At 39.4% G+C, this 17441-nt stretch overlaps 1 protein-coding gene across 1 annotated transcript in view; it reads left to right on the plus strand.

Moving 5' to 3' along the window:
* The first annotated feature begins 6982 nt into the window (after nt 1–6982).
* Nucleotides 6983–17441, plus strand: part of NCK2 (NCK adaptor protein 2) — a 56297-nt gene continuing 45838 nt past the window's right edge. The window contains exon 1 of the mRNA XM_009326249.1: nt 6983–7056. The gene's annotated coding sequence lies outside the window, so the exon portion shown is untranslated. The remainder of the gene's footprint in view (nt 7057–17441) is intronic.

The raw sequence follows: 17441 nt of genomic DNA on the forward strand, positions 1-17441 counted from the left end.
AGCCCCTGTTACAGTCCATTTACTGCTACATCTCACCCCAAAGCAAATCTTCTCTAACTGTGTAGATGTGAGATTTATTTGCTTATTTTAAACATTAGTCTCCCTAGCCAAGAGTGGTAACCAGGCATCTCTGCCTAGTGTTTCTCTAGCGAGTTAGCATTGCATCCTTCTGTGGTAGCCAATTCATCGGAATCTGTGGTTTTCAATTCTCCAAAAGGCATCTGTGAATGCCTTTTTCCAGTGGAGGTGTGCATGTTCAGTAATTTACATGTGCAGATTACTAGATTACTGTAAATAATATATTAATGTGCTGTTTGTAGTCTTCTTTCACAGCCCTGAAATCCACAAGTATTGAATTAAAAGCTCTCACTGTAGTAGAGAGGTTTGGAAGAACTGGTATGATTTGGTGGGTTGTATGTCTTCATGTAAAGCATTTTAATGGCAAAGATGCAATAGGAAAAACAGATTTGTGAAGGAGCTGCTTGGGCTGATGAGTTGTTAAACACTCAGGTCCTCAAAGATGCTGAGCTGATTTTACTTAATGGAAAAGACTGTCCTCGTGCAGTTTTTACAAACAAAAAATTAAAGTATCAATCAGAAAAACACTGAAGTTTGACTAGCATTAATTATCAAACTATATGTACAAAATACTGATTTCTAAAGTGCTGAAGAAGGTTATCTAACTATAAATGCTAAGATGTTTCTAAAAATAAAATCTGTCATTTGAATAATAAGGTATCCTATTAAGGAAATGAAAATAATTCTCATGCTCAAACCATGGCCTGAGAAACTTGCTTAGTTAAGCACTAACTGAGGTTGAAGTCTAATCCTTTCCTTTCCTTAAAGATACTGTGAGACCAAGTTTAAGAACAGCCCTTGGTACCTATAGTTCCATTTCTGCTTATCTATCTGCAATTATAATCGGTAATTCAGGTCTCCCAGCATACATTTGTAAGGGTTTTTGAGGTGCTTAGAGCTGTCCTAAGCATAAATCAAGACCTTTGTTGCTTCTCCTATGTGGGCTTTCAGGATATTTATACATGTGCTTACATAGCCAGCTTGTAAACCCTTAAATAAGGAAAATTAGAAAGGTTGTGAATTCCTATTCTTTATTGTAAATAGAAAAGAAAAAATAGGGGAATTGAGGTAAAATGGAGTTTGAATACTTCACCTTTCACAGATGGCTCTTGAAAAAGAAATGCTTAAAAAACCTGGGGCTATTTTGGTGGCACGGTACCTTTGTTGTGAGCCTCCTTCAGCTTGCAGAGAGTGACTGGACAGGGCTTGCATTTATTTTGATGCTTGATTATCAGTCTGAAAGACAGGTGTTTGGGGTTTTTTGTCGGTCGAGGTTTTTTTGTTTGTTTTTAAGACTGCAATATTACATGTCCTCTCAAAGAGTTTGTAGCCTTGCTGGGGGGAACTTCCTGGCCTCCCACTCATGATTTCTCCACTCTGCTTTGTGGGTTTTTTCTTTCTCTCATGCAGGGACTGCCCTGGAACTTTGCAGCTCAGCATAATCAAATTTGAATTAGGTCAATATCAGTAAGTATCAAGATGGAAAATCCTGCTTAAGCCAGGAATTTTAAAAAATTGCGTATTACACTGAGTTTAGGTAGTAATTTGGTATCAGTATTAGGTTTTTTAATAGCTCAGACTTTTGGAGAAAACTTCTAGCTGAGAGAATGTAAGCAGCGTGTGATTCCTCTTAATAAAATAATGTGAATCTATACAATATATATTGTAGAATTCTTAGAAGATGCAGTCACTAATGGATGTAACCCTCCTCATTTCTTTCCAGTTTAAAAAGATGCTAGTCATGCTTGTATTTGGATTGCAACTACAGAGGAAGCTGGCAATGGAAGTTGGGTTTTGAAATACAGTATTTATTTTAAACGTTGATATCATTTAGACAATCAACTACTCGTGTTTCATGAGTAGATTGGGAGTTGGTGGTTGTGCAAGTAGATGTAAAAAATGTTCTTGTTTTTTGGAAACGTATCATGTATACACCAGAGTCTGCAGAGGATATGCATTTGACTGCAGGAGTTAAATGAGAATATAGGTCAGCATAGCCTCTTTGATTGTGTGTGGTTAAAGCATGAGCCATTGCATGCTTTCTCTAGCTGCCTTCCTCTCCCTACCCCACCCCCAAGGATATGTTTATTTAAAAAAAAAAAAAAAGGTTGTTTGAGTGACCAATGATACATGTCTAATCGCTTCCTCTTTGATACAGACAGCACGGCCAGGAGTTTACTGCAGCTCTTGCATGCCAGATAGGAGCACAGAGAAGATACACAACCTCCTGCCTGTGCCCTGTTCAGAAGAGACCCAAATTTCTTAGGCTAACCCTCACAGCCTCTGGTGATGGCTCCAAACCTGGACCGCTTAAAAGAGCCCATTTAAACACAGAAGTTTGTCTTTGCTTCAAGGGCTAGTCTCATTTTCACAGCTGGCATACAGGCTCGAATCTTTTCCAGCTTTTTAAGTATCTGGCAGTCTTTTCTGCATGCAAGGCAGTGAACCTGTTCTTGTGCCCCATTTCACTTGCTTCCCTGCCGTTAAGGAACCGCAATCTTAAGAGGAGAAAAGCTTAGTTGTGTAGAGTATATAGCATGAAAGGATTTTAAATTTTTTGTTTTCAGAATGTTGTATACATTGTAATGCAACGTTGCAATTTGCTGCCTTTTTGAAACCTTAAATACGATGTGAATCCAGTCTTGCTTTCTGTTTTCTCCCTGTGTTTCATACTTAGTTTTAAAATGTAGTGTTCAATGAATGCCTTGACTTATCCGAGTTAAAGAATAGTTGCCTACTTTAACATTACCATTTTCTTAGCTTTAGGAGAAGGTAATATTAAGTGAGTTTTGTGAGGATATATATGACTAGGAGGTTAAAATACTAAGCATATACTAGAGTCTTGAATAAACTTGGTGGGTTTCTTTTCCCTTTAAGCAAATTCAGTCATTGAGCTTTTGAGTGCTTAGGCTGATCTGTCTACTGCTCCATGGAATTGGATTGTGCTTGCCCAATTGTCTGCATAGTTAAAATATTTTGACCATAGCCTGTTTTGATGTAACGTCATTTGAAATATCTGCCTAATGGAGAAGTCTTAATGGAATGCTTTAATAGCCCAGAGTGGTTACCTGCAATTGCTCCAGCGTATTTCAGTCAATTACAAAGGAAGGCAATATTTAATATTGGAGTGGAGCTAGATGGTGTAATGAAATGGCAGATTGCCAGCTTGATCTTCTCCACAGGAGAATTTGTATTAATGTGATGCTTTTCATTTGTTCTTCAGAAGGTCACCAGTAATACGTCAATTGTTGAATTTTTTCATAGCTATCGGAGTCACTTGAATGCCTTACCATTGGAGTTAAAATTCCCACTCTGTGCAGTACAGGTTTATGGTCAGGTCATTCTTGTGTATTAGCATATTAAGTATCAAAGAGATTATTTTCGCTATTTCATGTCAGAATTTAAATAGGAGGTGGTCAGGTATTGGGAAGAGAGCCTGGGAGAATTGTCATTGAAATAGTCATTGTAAGGCTGAATCTGGATTTTAGCCATGGGGATAAAGAAAATAGGGCACATTAGAGCTATTAGTGAAAGGAAAGGTTAATAACTTTGGATGTTACTTGTAATATAATCATTACAAGAGCACTAATCGTAACGTTGTAATCTTTAAAGATTACACAGTTAAACATAAGGTTGTTATTAGATGTTACTGATATTTATCTTCTGGTGCTTGTTTGCAAGCATCAAGTTCAAACTTTTATTTCTGACTATTCAAAAGTGCTTTTTACTGTGGGACTTGTATAGTCCTTGTGTTCGGAAGACCTTGGTCTAGAAAACAAACGAGTGACTGAGGTTGCTGTTCAAATGTAGACAAATTTGTCTTTCTACATTGCATGTTTGTAATCACGTGCTCATCCAATTCCTATACTCTGCCATTCCTGAAAAATCTTGTTCCTTGTTGTCTTCTGTTCCTCTGCTCTGGGCCTCACGGTAAGCGTAGGATATGAAGGCAGCCATGAGTGGTAAGGAACCGCGGCATTTTGCATGCAGCAGGGCTGACATTCCGGCAGTAGTATTGCTGTTAGGATTGAGATGTGACAAATGGATGTCACACGAGATGGCACAGAAGTGATGGGCACTGGTGATACCATGGGACACGGCTGCCCAGCTCTGTGCCTCTGTTTGCCTTGCTGCCTTTCGAAAAAGTTGTTGACTTCATTTCCCAAGTTTTCTAATGTTGTGCCAGTTTGTCTTTGGGGTGGACAGTAACCGTTTGCCATGTGTGCTCCAAGGCTTTTGAAGGTTGATGGAGATGATTTTGTACTCTCAAAGTTTAACTATTCATTCCCCAGACTGGCTTTGCTATCAAATACAGCTATGTAGAGTCCTGGCTGGTAGGACACAGCAGCAGAACCAGAAGACACCACCTATGGTGCAAACCCTCTGCCTGGGGGCAGGTAGTCCCAAACCCTAACCACTGTTTCCATTTACTGTCCTTTGAGAAGAAAGATCTTGAACTTCTATATCTGAAAGATTGTTTCAAGGAACATATTTAAAGTACCAGCGAATTATTTGCGGTCTGGGTTTCCATCCTGAGTTTGAGTCACTCTGCAAGTCACAACGTTGCAGGCAAAGCTTTGGGCTGCGGGGGTGTGTAATGGAAATTGGTTACTCTTCTGGGGAAGTGCCTCTTAGTGTGACTCGTAGCAGAAAACTCCCTCTGGCTTTTCCATAGCAAAGTGAAGATTTTTACCAGGAGAAAAATAGAAAAGGAGGTCACAATGCAATGTAATTGAGCCCAGAGAAGACAGAGACTAGTCTGCATCTTGCACTCGTGTGTCTGTTAGGTTAAGAAAGTTTTATTTCAATCAAAGTGTTGGTGGGGGTGAGGTTTTCTTGTGCATCTTCTTCCTTTGACTCTTTGCACTATCACCATTAACATTCTGAGCTACTTTTAATGTATGTTAATTGAGCTGCGAAAATAAAACCATTCTTGCTGTACAGAAGGAAGTTAGCATTGTTATATTGAGATAAATATGACTTGTTCTTTTCTTATGTGTTTAGATGGAATTTGGACTCTTATTTTCCCCAACTGTACTTCCTCTCCAGTTGACTAATAAATATAAGGTTAGTTTTTCAGGTATTGATGATTAACAGTACTGTTTTTCAGCTCACTTTCGAACACAAGTTCTATATGCAGATGTGCTTTTGTGAAGGTGGAAGCAATAATTGAGAGAGGTGTTGGTTTTTTCTTTGAGGAACAAAACAAAAAAACCCAAACAAAATCAGAAGCTTGGTACAGTACTTCAGTGATGGATGGTAATGGGCAGTAGATGATTTATGAGGTAGGAAGGGGAAAGATAGTACTGTTCAGAAGATCTTGTAACAAAAAATGAAGTGACTTATTTTCTCACTTTTTCCCCTTAATATTAAAAATGTTCTTGCATTATTGACGGGGAAAAAAACCATGTACTACAAAACATTCAGACAGTAGGAAAATAGATCTGCCCTGCCTCAGGGTTTTGATGTTACTTCATTTATTAAAGTATCTTTCCCATTTACGTGATATCTGTCCTATAATTTGAAACGTAGAGCAGTTTTCAGTGAGAACACAGTTAAGGTCTGTAACTGGGTAGGAAAATTGATATAGCAAAGTGTGGTTGCCCGTGGTCTGTGTCTGCAGAAAGCTCAAAACCCGGGTCGGGCGGTGGGGCGGCAGGCGTTGCAGCCAGCACACTGGCAGAGGAGAACGGGGTAGGTCACCCTCCAGTCCCGTCTGCTCTCTGCTGTCACAGGCATATTTTCATTCAGGTGCTGAAATGGATCAGGAAGCTCTTCTGTTTGAATAACACTTTCCCATAATTTGCCCTCCTCCGTTTTTTTCCCTTGTGTGTTTTGCGGGAGGGCTAGCAATGCTCTGGCTCCCTTTGCAGCTGCTGGGGAGCAAGGGGTGAGCCGCTGGGGAGCTGAGGGGCAGGGACTCTCTCGTGCTCTACCCCCTAACGATATGTTTATGCTTAAATGTTTGTCAGACGGTGGTTTTAGTAGTTCTCTTACTGCACTTATTAATGGGTGGAAGTCTAAATCTCACTTTTAAACATCTGTGTAAGGTATTCATAATACCTTTGTCAATACTTTTTTTTTTTCCCCCTCCCCCCTTCATTATGATGCATGGGATCATTGGATGAATTGCTCTTTTTAATTGAATTTCTTCATAGGATGCTTTTGTAGAGTGGCAACTGGTTGGAATCTGTTCAGAGAAGACTTGGAACAGAAACATTTGTTCATGAGTGGCCTCAGGTTGAGTGGGAGTTGTAATATACGGTCCTTATGAGCTAGGGGCTGCAGTGCAGGAAGATGCTCAGAATTTTTTCCTTCTCTTTGAGTTGGATCTTAATGGGTTTACACTGCCTGAATTTATCAGACATCCTGTGGAGTTAGAAGCATCATTAAAAAACAGAAACAAATATTTAAATACTTGGAAGTCTCTTCTGAAAGGTTACTTTCGTGGCTAGAAATACTTAACGGAACAGTGGAGGTCGGGAGGGACCTCTGGAAGCTTGTGCCGTCCGGCTCCCGGCAGGGCTAAGGCCGCAGCTGGGGCCATGTCCAGGAGAATTCGAGACTCTTCCAGGAAGAAGGTCCATCACTTCTCAGGGAGCATGTGGCTGTGCTTAGTCACCCTCGTGGCTTCTTTACATCCAGCCAGAATTTCCCTTTGCGAACTTCTCCAGCCCTATGACCAACTTCACCGCCTCTGTCAGAGCTCACTCTTGTTGGGTCAGTATCTCTTGCGCCAGAGGGCCCCAAACCACACGCAGTAGTAATCCAGCTGGATTACACATCCAAATGTGTGTGAGTGCCTCCTGGGTGGAAATAGTCATGTCCCACAAAACTGCTGGCTATGCTTTTGCTGATGTACCTCAGTTTTCCACATGTAACAGCATGTGTTGTTTGTTGTTTCAGATAGTGCTGTACATAACTTTGTTGGAGAGTCCTGCCTTTCACTGCCTGGATCCTTTTAACAGTGTGCCAAAGGTGAGTGGTTCAAGTTCAGCGGTTATTTTCTTAACTAAAGATAACGAGTGAACTGGATGTATTGCTTGGTTTTTGCTTTTATGTAGTGTAGTACTTGCGATTTTTTTTTTTTTTTTTTTTAAACTGCTGGATGGATGATTAAATAGCAAGTCTTTTTCCTTCAGTGATCTGAGATAAATCAGTTTTAGCTCTTACCTTCAGAAAAAAGACAAGAAAAAAGGGTAGGCTCAGACTATTAATTAAGCACTAAATATTGCTACCACTATTTTTTGGCTCCTGTCTCCTGTTACCTGCTGCTTTGACTTGTGATGTTTTCCCCTGAAGGCGCTGTAGGCAGGACGTGGTGGTGTGGGAGGTATGGAGGAGTAGCGGCGGCCATCCATAGCCTGTGGTGGAGCAGGCTTAAAAGTATTCTTTGATTGAATTCTAGAAACTAAGTAATAGCTTATAAAGTATTGAGAGGAAAGAAGGTTTGTGGGTTTTCTGTGAGACTAGAACAGAATTGCATTCAGTGTATATATAGAGTATCTTCCTGGGCTGGCTCTGAAGACCTGAAGTAACCTAATGAAGCTGATGTTTTCCATGCTATTCATTTTGTGGTAGAGTCTGGCTATGTTCTTTCTGTTAATTCATGTACCCTGTTGTCTCTTTCTAGTAACTGTAGTTGATCTCTGTGGCTTAGTAGAGATTTATTAACAGAAACTTTTAATAAAATGAAACCTCATTACAACTGTACCAAAAAATGAAAGCAAAAAGGCAGAACACTGAATGAACTTTCAGCATTGTAGTGGCTGCAGCACGGAGCAGAAGACTGGGAATCTTAGTTTCATTCATTACTTTACCAGGTGGATTTATTATTTCTTACTCAAAGTCTCTGTTTATAAAATAAAAATAATGTTACCTTCTTCAGAAGGAAGTTATGAAGGCTAATTATTCACATTTTTGAGCCTTCAAATGGAAAGCAATGTATGAAGTCCTTGTGTGCCTTGATATTTGTTGTGAGTTCTGTTAAATACTTGCTCAATGAAGTGTTATCAGATGTTGAAATTAGACTTAATTTGTTTAATAAAGTGCAGGTGAACCAGTTAGAATTAAAAATGCAATCCAGTCTTAAGTATAACATCTACATATGCTTTTGCAAATGATTCTGTTTCCTTCAAACTGAAAAGGAAATCCCAAAGTACTAGGATGGAAACTCTGAGATGCTACAATTGGGTTTTGCTCTACATTTTCAAATTATCTGATACATGTGTTTAAATATAATGGACAAACCTATAACCCTGGCCTTTCCAACAGACCAGAGCTTAGTCTTGAACATTTTGTATTTGTATTTAAAGACTAATAGTGAGAAATCTTTTGTAATCATTTTCTGGAGTAGAAACTCTAGAAAGTTTTCCTTATACTTTTTGTGTGTTGTGTTGGTAGCGAAATTAAAATATTCTTGAAAGGGCTGTTAATGTAAAAAGAAAACACACAGTCCTAAAGCCAATGCTTTGTCAAACTGTAGACTTAATCATAGTAAAATTATTCTAATTTTTCTACTAAAATTTCTGCTCAAAAGTAAGCTTGTATTTTATTGACTATGGCCCAAATTTTGTATTTATTTCAAATGTGTAATATAAAACTCTTTAGAGTTTTATCTTCGGAATCTCTTTCTTGCCCTTTTTATAATAATTTTCAGTTCAATGTTCAGTGAAAAGAATTAAAAAAAAATCCACTGCTTTGTTCAAGGAAATAGGTATTTGGAATCTGGGTTATGGGTTTAGAGTCATCTTTATTTGTTGGATTTTTTCTTCTACCCTTTAAAACAAGAAGGGGAGGGGAACCAAACGTGCCCAAAGTGAAGGTGTTTACAGCAGGTGAAGGTTTTATATACTTCCCCAAAAGGCAATAAATACATAATAGCTCACTGAAAGGAGGAGAGGAAGAACTATTTGGACATCTCAGTTGGTGGGGCGTGTAGTGGTGTCTCCTTTTAAAGTATGGGTACCCAGAATACTTGCTGTGTCCAATTAGACAACAATTAATTTCAGTAACAAAATTAAATTTAACTTCTGTATTAATATTTTATGTCTTTTTCCATCCTTTGTGTGCGTGTTTCTGATGGAGTATATTCAACTTGGTAAAGATGTGATTCTCTCTAACATGGAGCATTCTAATGCCTTTCTCGAAAGGAAATGAATGCATAGGTGTAGGTTCAGTAAAGCCTACGCTTGAAATGCTTTGTTGAACCAGAACATAGTAAACCTTTTGCCCTTTGAAAAGGAAATGCAATTGGCAGCAGAGTAAATATTCACAAATTACACTCAAAATGTTCTTAAGCTTCACCGAACTGTGGACAATAATGTGTCCTTATAGGATTTTGTTGAGTCAGAACTACAGTGTAATTAGTGTGTCAAGATCTGCCAGCTCATCTTTTATCTAGCTGGGCAAGCTGGCTTTTTTCAGTTGTTTTTGGTTTTCTATCTCTTTTTTCTTTTTCTCTCTTTTTTTTTTTAAGGAAGAGGACTATATGGAAAGGAGCCTTTTTTTTAAAAAAAAAATCTGTAATTTCTGCAATTAAATTACTATGAAGTTACAGATGAAGTCTGATGTTCTCGCAATTTATTGCAGTCATTCAGTTGTTGCAAATCCGAAACTACCCGAAAAGCATTTAACCTATTTTAGAACATCATATTGTATGTAGTTGTATTTTGTGCTTTTGAACTTGTTCCTCATTCACTTACAGTCTTTGAATCAAAAAAATAAATTGCATCTTGTATTTTCACAATAGAATGTTTTGAAAAGGGATTGCAGTATTAATATGTGCCTTGAGCAGTTCTTTTTTGTATTTTAGATAAAATCTTCTGGGAAATGTTCTTTAACAGTATAATTTTTTGAAGCTTCATACCCCTTTATGGAATGTACTGTTTGGTTCTTCAGGGATACCTCTGTACACAGGAGGGAGATTGATGAGATCAGAAGCAAACAGGTATAAGGAGTTACCAGTGTCGTAGTACTCAGCAGATTTGCCAAACTGTGATCAGTTGTCAGTGGCTACTGTACCACAACATTTGGTGGAAAGCCTAGTCTGTAGAGGTACTCAGAACAACCGCGACGCAAACGTGCTCCTCACGTTGCGAGGCTGGGGACCTGCTCACAGCTTCTGAAAGACTGATCCTCTCCTCCTCGTTTAAAGAGGAGAACGCACCACAGGCATTTCAACTTGATGGCACTGTCTGCGATGCTGTATCTGACTATTTCTTGGTATTTTTCTGTGGATCAGCATGTTTGTAGCTGTTAGTTTTTGAGGAGTTTGAACTAAGGAAAACAATACATATTCTTAGTGTTTCGTATGAGTTAGCTATGGGAAATTTTGATTCTGACAGTAATTAAGAGAATGAAAGGTATGTACTGAGTGGATGTCTAGATTCCTTTCCCTTAAAAAAAAAATAAAAATTCCTGTAATTACGCAAATTATCCCAGGTGCCTAAAGTGTTGATTTTAATGCAACTTTAGCATTCCTTAAATATATTTACAGACATTTAGTATAATAAATGAATTTATAGAATACTGCCAGTTATGTTATGCTAGTGGCATAATACTTTCTAACCTGTAATTGTGGACAGTAGGGAAGAACACTTTCATCCCACTCCTATACCCCCATAACCACAGGTATACCCCCAACTAAATTGATCTTCCCTGAATTATGTAATTCTCTTTTAGATTTTTTTACTACATTTTTTTCTGTTTCTCTTTGTAGTAATTGTAGTTCTTCGCATGAAAATACAGGCATGCTTTCATTTACTAATAATATCAAAATAGATTATTAAGAATCACTTGTCTATAATTTTTTTCCAGCTTTGATAGCTTCAGGTGCAACTCAGGTTTGTAGATATCAACGGTACCCGTTATGGCCCACAAATGGCCTTTTAACTGCAATCCGTATGGATTCCTCATCTGAGAACACTGTACAGCTTTCATCAATACATGAAAATTCAGTTCAGTAAAAATAAAACGATGACCACGTTTTTCCTGGTGGAAGTAGTTTTGTGGTTTGATAGCCAGTATGGACTTTGACTGCCTTCTCATCCAGCATGTCAGTTTTTCTCAGCCAAAAAAAGCTTTGCCTGCTGAAAAGAATCTAGCACGTTGCTCATGAATATAGCTATGAGTTAAGCTATATATATAAAATAGATATATATGAGTAAGCTGAGGTTAAGCTTGTGCCTGAGTATATTTGTGAACTGAGCACAAAACATGCAGTGACCAGCCTTAGTGTCTTGACCAGTCTTCAGACTGATCTTCAGAATGCCACTGGCAGAACTGGTTACTGAGCCCCTATTTCTGTGGTTTCTAAACAAACATATCCCTGCGTTACACCAGGTTCAGTGTGAATATTTGAATGTGCACTGCACTTTTGAGGGACAACTGATGTGGCTTCGAATATCATCTTGAGAAACTCTTCAAGATAGCTTATGCAGTTAAGCTACATCACAGGGAGGGTATCCTGGGATGCTGAAGGCGTTCGTGACGTAGGTGAGTGTTTCACATAGAGGCATAGGTCAGGGAAAGTCAGCTTGAGGCTTTCGGGATGCGGGGACTGGGAGCAGTCCTTGTGCCAGCTCTGTGTAGTGCGATAGGGCTGTACCGGCGCAGGGGCGGGTCAGTGATCCCAAACCCTCTTGAAGGAGGAAGCAGATTAGCAGCTGAGGCCACCGGTCACCGAGTTACTCCAAGATCTAACTGCCCCATAAAGGAGCTGTTGTCATCTCCTGCTTGCGAACGCCTCCTGGAGATCCCCTCCCCTCAGGTTTCTGACGGGTGCCGTGCCTGTTTCGTAGCTCTTTAGGGCTGACTGCTTGAGCTGTTGTTTTGCAGGAGTGGGCACGCAGCCAGCGTTGGCGTAGGTCACTTACAAAATCAGTTGAAGGCTTGTTCCTCCATTTGATAACGGCTGGAGGCAGTTCGTCTGGTGTGGAGGCTTTGAGGGAACTTTAAATGATTCATTGTTCATGTTAGAATTGGCGTGTAGTAGAAATACGGCTAAAACTGTAAATGTGTGTATTTTCAGTAGTGCTTTTAACATATTCCATATAACATCATATTCAAATGGTATGTATTACATCAAATGTATTATGATATTAAAAACCAGTTCGGTTTGCTGAGATACTGCCTTTTAATGAATGGGAAGAGACTGTACACGCAGTTCATCTCATTTCCTATCTGGGGAATGGTTTTGTGTGTGTTACCCAGAGGTGCTCTGGATAACTGCTGAAATTGGTGAATTTCACAGAACAGAAAATATTTAAAGGTTAGTGTGGTATATTTGCTGTGGAATTCTGTTTCTAATAACTCGGTTAATTAATCTTGGATTACAATTAGTGTTTGCACTGCAGTAACAAAGCTTGAATTGTACTAAGCAGAGAGGACTGAGAAAATGAGCTTGTCCTGTTGTTTATTTTTTAAGCCAGTAGTAACACGAAGCATAGAGTACCATGCATACAGATACAAACCTTTTACAGTCTATTTTTCTTTCCCTGATTTTAAGTTTGAGAGTCTCATTTTAAGACATGACAGGCTCCTTGCAGTCTCCTGGGTTTAACCCCTGCTTTCCTTTGTGCTTTCTATTCATACCCTTTTGTTTCAGGGATCCCTTGCAGCTCTCATCCCTCCTTATTTTGGAGGCTGTTGTCTGTGTCAGCTGCTCTTATTTGTTCCCCATAATAGAACCTCTGTGCAGCTTATTTTCTACCTGCTCTGTCACCGTCTCCCCCCCTTCTTTTAAATGAACATACTCCTGCTTTTTGATTCAGCAGCTGTGTGTGCAATCCTTCCAGCAAATCCCCAGCTACTGTCGTTGCAACTCACACTGTGTTTTTCCTCAGTAGTCTGAGTCCTTGCATTTCTTTTTAGCACCTCTTTTCCCTGTGACCACTTGTTCCGCATCTTCCCGCTATCCTATAAAATGCCTGTAGCCTGATTTTTTTTTTTTTAATGTGAAATACTGACATCTTAACAGACCTGTTCCTATATGCAAGTTAAGTATCTGCCTCTGATGCAAGCAAGCTATCACAGGTGATACCAGAGAGATCCTTTGCCTGAAGCATCAGGTAGTTTGGGGGATCTGGATTTTCCCAAGGGGCTGATTTTGAATTCTCTACCTTGCAGCAAAATCAGTAGTTTTTTGTCCTTCGGTGCTTAGCACATTCCCTGATAAGCTGGTCGTCTCATACCATTAGTTCTCAAGTTATCACATACCAGCCCAAAAAATGCTGTTGAATGAATTTGTCTTTCAAGATTAAACAGTCAGAGTGTTACTTTTCCTTTCTTAATTCTCCCTCAAGATTACTGAATGGTATTTTCTACCAGCTCTGAATTTGTATAGGATCTGCAAAGGTCTGTTCCGTTATTGCTAGAGAGAGTGCTGGTTTATGGGTGTTTGGTAAGCTAAAGCATTTATCTCAAAAGAAAAGGATGTGACATCCTTGGGTTTACTTAAATGTTGTGACTAGAACAACAAACTTGGTGTGTGTGTCTGTATATATATGTTTATAAAACTGGTTTTGAAACTAGCTCCTAAGCAAGGTTTTGGCAGTTGTGCTCTTTAGAAATTGAATTTACTGTCAGAGGGATAATGGAATCTTGCATTCTCAACTGCTGACGTGCGCTTCAGGCACCCTTTGGATGCGTGGCTGCTATAACATACTTTCTGACTGCAGTAAGTTACTGAAACTTCAGGAAGTCTTGACCTGTGAGCTGTAACTGTGTAACTGGCAACACATCATCATGTGGCCAAAACGGAGGCGTCCCATGTGTGTGCTGGTGGGCTTATGTCCAGTTGTGTGAGGAGCGGCTGCTGCTGTGTCTTCTTCAGGAAAAAAGGTGGTGGCAGAGAGATCAGTAGGTGGTTGTGACCTGCTCCCTGGCTGTGGTTCAGGAGAAGCAGAGGAAAATGATGTCACAAAGCAGGCCACTGGTCAGACTAAGGATTCTGGCCTGTAAGTGATGGCTGGGCATCTCCCCATCCTGAGTCAGTACCCTGACTAATTCTGTAGAATCCTTAAAAATAAGAGTAACAAAAACTGAGCGCAGCATTTGGTGCAATGACACAGTACTGCTTACCCTTTTGGAACTAAAGCTTGGTTTCAGGTTTGAGTTTTTGAACCTAAATGTACTACACACTAGAGGAGCAGGAACAAGGCATCAAATAACACTTCAGTCCAAGACTTGTGCTTCAGAGCTTAATTTTCAACAAGGAGCTTAAGAACAAATAAAATAAAAATGCTTGGTATTAGTCTTGAAGCATTCAGAGGTTCTGTGATGCAGCAAAGGAAAAGGGATCTCTCTTCTGTAGGTTCTCCCTGAGGTCCAGGGGGAGAGGGGATGCATGTGTCTTCCCCCTTCTCCCTGTTCTCTTCCCCACCTTGAGGTAATTTGTGAATTTTTGTATACTCGCTCCTACTTTTGATGAGTCAAGGGATTGTAACTTGCCGTTCCTTTCATACAGTGCTCCACAGCTCCCAGTATTTGTGTATGAATTTTCTTTAAAAAGCCTTTTTCATTGAGGCCTGATGCAGATTTGGTAACTATTGGCTTCTCTTAGTAAGGTCTGATTTAGATAATGAAGAGAATTTTCTTCTTCTGTTGTAATATTACTTATAACAGAGTTGTGGCATGTCGCTCTTGAATTTTGACTACAAATAATACTAAGTTACTACAGGAAGCTGTCAGGTACTAAATATTTTGTGTGGCTCTCAACTAAACTTGTATATGAATCAATGATGGCATAGTCACTTTTATTGAAACTCAGTAGCAATATAAATTTTTGAATTTGTATTGATCTAGAAGTAACGAGAACTCTGTGGCTAAACTTCTCAGTTTCAAACCTGTGGTTTTGAAACTGTTTTTCCTTTATTTAATCTTGGTCCTAGTATAGATATTAATCCCCACAGTCTCTCTCCATGTTTGGAAATTACTTGGCTACTATTATTTCCCTTTCACATTTGTTGATGCATTTTATTGTTATCTGGTGGGAGTGAGGAAGAAAATGTGTCTGTGAGCGTGTGAGGATAGAACGTCTCATAAGTGTAAGAGTACATAACATTTCTGGTTGAAAGGGAATGTGATGTAGCAGCCAAAGCCAAATGTTTCATTTTGAACCGATTTGTTTATTGCAGGGAGATTTTATTCAGAAAAGTGAGCTGTGGAGAAATTTTTGGCAGAAGATAAAATGGTAGGAGGAGATTTAGAGGAGTTTGGAAAGATTCAGTTTTGTTCGAGCACTGGAGCTGAGAGTGGGAATAAAGGAGGACAAGAGTCTGGCACCGCCAGGCAATGTTGGTCTCTATTGAATGTATATTTTGCTCATAGAAATGTAGACTCTTCTAATTGCTTATTCTTGGGTTTGGGTAACTGTTTCTATGGAAGAAGTCTGATATTCCTAGTCTTTATCTGATAAAAGTTTTACTTTCAGAAGCTTATCTTTTTGAGCAGCAGTTCTAGTTCAGTGGAAAATCATGTTGGGGTAACAGCAGTGGAACAACGTTTTAGGTTGTCTGTGTAAGCCGTCTTAAAGCAGCTGACACCTGAACTGCAAGGTAAGAGTTCAGAATAAGGAGCATCTTCCTAACGTGCTTACAGCAGCCTGCGTTCTCTGGAGCATGCCTGGTAGAAGGGTTTCAGTAAACCCCTTTTCATCCATTTCCTCCTTTGGTGAATGGTGTTTCTCTCTTGGTGTTGTGTCCGTCCCCTTTAACTGAGGAATTAACAATGGCTTGCTGCTGTAATCGTGTAGCAGAGCACTCACAAGTGCTATGTTTTGGAAGGAGACCTCATTTGAACTGGAGGAAGGTATGTAAGAAATAATTTGATTGAAATAAATAAATGCTGCAAACATTCCAGACAAAAAATGCAGTCTTGACTTTAAATTTAAAGCATTTTTAAGAGCTATAGGACAGGTGGTTTTGAAACCTGTTTTATTTGGAAAAGTGTGAGGGATAGAGTTTCCTCTGCACTTGTGTTTTGGGAGCGGTAAGAGAGGATTCCTGTCTTGACTCTGAAGAGCTGTTAGGTGGAAGGAGAACAGATAACTTTAGCGGGAGACTGGGATGGCCCTTTCTTGCCTGGGCTGATACCTTCCTGGTTGTGTAGCATTAGCACAGCAGTCAATCTGACCGACGAGAGAGTTGGGAAGCTGCAGCGTTCACTCACATCTCATACAAGATCCAAGAGTGTCTCTTCATTTAAATTGTGCTTTCTCTTGGTACGTGTCCTATCAGGAAATTAAAAGGTTAGCTTTCCAAGTAACTGTCTCGTGGTCCAGTCTTCTTCAGAAAGATGTACAGATTTATATCGGAATAAATTTAATGGTATTAGCTGTTTCTTAATGAAATCTAACACTGTATCTTTCAAGCTGCCTCTTTGGTAATGTACATAAGCACAGAATCAAGAATAATATCTTGTGTCCGGTGATTATTTTTACCTGTACTATTCAAAGACCCTGCTTCTAGAAAGTAGCTTTTTGCCTGAGAAAACTCTCCTAGATAGGAGAAAAAAGTGTTCAGTAACTCCAAATTCAGGTAAAAATCTGTGGAACATTGCCTTGAGAGTTAAATTGAAAATTATTGTCGCTGCCACGTGCATCTTTTTATATTGGATAAAAATTCTGGTCCAGGTGACCAGGTAAAAAATCCGGAAGTCTAAGAATTTATTCAGTATTTGAAATGACAGTAAACTGGAAAGCTCACGGGAACAGAGCCTGAACAGGGGCCTTAAAATACTTAGTGCTCCGTGAGCTAGAAAGTTAAAAATTGTTTTAATATACATTTTTTCACATTTTCCTACTGTCATGAGGTAGATTGAATGGGTTTTTTTGTAAAGCAATTGATAAATTGCTTAAGACTATAAAGTGAACATTGTCTAGAAATGGACAATGTACTCTCTTTTTTTCCTTAAACAGCTTCGGTTGGGAATAAATGCGTTTTTGAACTGAACAAACATCTCTTCCTCTTTCTAGTTAAAAAGCGAATATATGATTTTTCTATTGGGGAACAGAAGGTCAGCAGTTCAATTTTATTTTCAGCATTTTACAGACAGTTTAAAGTTAAATCCCTTGAAAAGTAGGTAGCAGTGTTTCAAGGGATTAGCAGTAAAATGTAGCAATCCACAGTGATTCTGAGCTTTGTCCTTCTGTGCGAGATCAAGGTTAAACTTCTTATGTCTGAGGACTGTTCTTTGTTTATACGATACATAAATGCACTAACACTTCCTGCAGACCACTGAATGTTTGAGGTAGGGGAAAAGAAGCAGCAATGGAAGCTGCCATGGTTTAACGGTTGGCAGCCAAGCACCACACAGCCGCTCGCTCAGCCTCCCCCTGCCCCGGTGGGATGGGGGAGAGAATC

The sequence above is a fragment of the Pygoscelis adeliae genome, unplaced genomic scaffold (genome assembly GCF_000699105.1).
Source record: "Pygoscelis adeliae isolate BGI_AS28 unplaced genomic scaffold, ASM69910v1 Scaffold156, whole genome shotgun sequence".
NCBI classification, from domain to species: Eukaryota; Metazoa; Chordata; class Aves; order Sphenisciformes; family Spheniscidae; genus Pygoscelis; species Pygoscelis adeliae.